Below are 2,026 nucleotides of genomic sequence, written 5' to 3'. Positions count from 1 at the left end.
CCCAAGGACTTTTCTGCCCAAAAATTATGCAACATGATACTAAGCTTTTGGCTGACCCAGTTCCTTTTCTCTATTCGGGTGGGGATAGAGACAGTGAAGATGGTTCAGCCTTCAGGAAACCTCCATCTTACTCTGGATGTAGGAAATATATCCCATTGGAATACAAATGGTCAAATTATAAAGCATAAACTTGCCATTGAAATTTGAAAGATGCCTCAATTTGAAGTTCTGTTCCACTGTCATGATAAAACATTAAAAAGGTCCCATGGCATACAAATTCTTTTTTTTTTAACATTAATATGAGTTTCCCAGCCTGCCTATGGTCCAAAAGGGGCTAGAGCTTGAGCTTTGAGAAACTCAAAGCTCAGGCCGATCTGAAATCTTTCCCTTATGAGGTCATAAGGAGCAAGGTTACCTCCCATTTCTCTGATCTGCCCGCCCATGAGAAAGAGAGAGACATCATGACTTTCAACCAAGCATAGTGGCAGTCAAAGCCACTCCCCCTTCTCTCTTAGAAAGAATAGATGGGATGCTCTTCTCTATTGTAGCTTCAAAATATCTTTGCTCTGAAATGATGATTTATTTTCACGTTAAAATCAGTTCATGTGGTCTTTGTCAGAACGGTGTCATAATGCTAATGAGATTAGAGCAATATCAGAGCCCACGTGAGGTGACAGACTCTTTATTATCCACTCAGAATAGACCTAATTTAATGACATTGATTTGCAGTCTGTTAGAAGCCCAGAGCCTGGCAACAAGATACAGCAGACGTGGGTGATAGGTCCGTGTGTAGGTGGACGTGAAACACTGACAAGTGTCTACAATATTGAATATCTCATTATTTAAAGGTAGATTTATTAGTTTTGCTAGGGGAATGTGCTACTGAATATTTTAATGATAACACGTTTGTCAAAACACACAGAGGGCCTATGTTTCTGAATATGTTGCTGATATGCATTACAGTTCCATGTGACCGTATCCAGCTTTCGATGACACGAGCAAATCAAAACTTGTTAATCTTTACCCAAGGCGTATTAACTAGAGCTTTTACCGATATTCAATATGTGCAAATGAAGCAGATATCTTTAATGTTAGTACAGCTAAGGGATTAATGGAATAGTTTTAATGTAATTGCCAATTATTTTGATAATGATTTAAATCAGTTTGAGTCACTTTTCTTTTTTTCTTTTTTTCAGTGTCCGATTCCAGCTTCTAAAATGTGAATATTTTCCAGTTTCCTTACTCTTCTATGACAGTAAACTGTAAATTATGAAGTATGATTTGAGCTGTGGACCAAACGAGACATTTGAGGACGTCATGAACTTGGTAAAAAATACTGATCAACATTTTATTTTACAGACCAAACAATTAATCGACTAGTCGAGAAAGTAAACCGATTACTTAACGATGAAAATAGTCAGTTGTGGCCCTATATGTTAGCTTCAACGAGGATTTACATCCCCACACACCCAAAGGTAGTTTAAATAAGGTCAATAACATGAAAAACAAAAATTTGAATAAAGAAACTTTACAAAAAACATTTTTTAAATGTAATTTGGCGGCCCCCCTGCATTAACTCTAAGTACCCCCTAGGGGTCTCGGACCCCCTGTTGAATATCTCTGATGTATTACATTGAAAAATAAACTAAATAATTAACCTCATCTTAAACATAACATCCCTGTGTGAAGCTAAGCGGTGTATGTGCCCTCTTGATTTCTTGTTGTAATCTTTTTCTTTATTTTTTCTTTCTTTCGTGTGCTCTAAAATATGTATGGGCAGTGTTGTGCAGGTAGGCGTGTTATCACCCTTTCAAGGCCCTGTTGGGGGGGGGGACAGATATATCTAGGCTCAATTAGTTGCACTGTCACGGCAGATTGGTGTGGCGGTGGCTTGATGGTCCTGGCTACAGGCAGCTCAGCTGTAAATCAGACTGTGTGTAATAGGCTTCGCAGCGGTCTCCAGGGCCGAGTGTGTGTAAGCGTCTGCACATGTTCCTCTGTGTGTGTGTGTGTGTGTGTGTGTGTG

The sequence above is a fragment of the Etheostoma spectabile genome, chromosome 23 (genome assembly GCF_008692095.1).
Source record: "Etheostoma spectabile isolate EspeVRDwgs_2016 chromosome 23, UIUC_Espe_1.0, whole genome shotgun sequence".
NCBI lineage: Eukaryota > Metazoa > Chordata > Actinopteri > Perciformes > Percidae > Etheostoma > Etheostoma spectabile.
The sequence above is the reverse complement of the archived record's forward strand: the minus strand, read 5'-3'. Positions refer to the sequence as shown.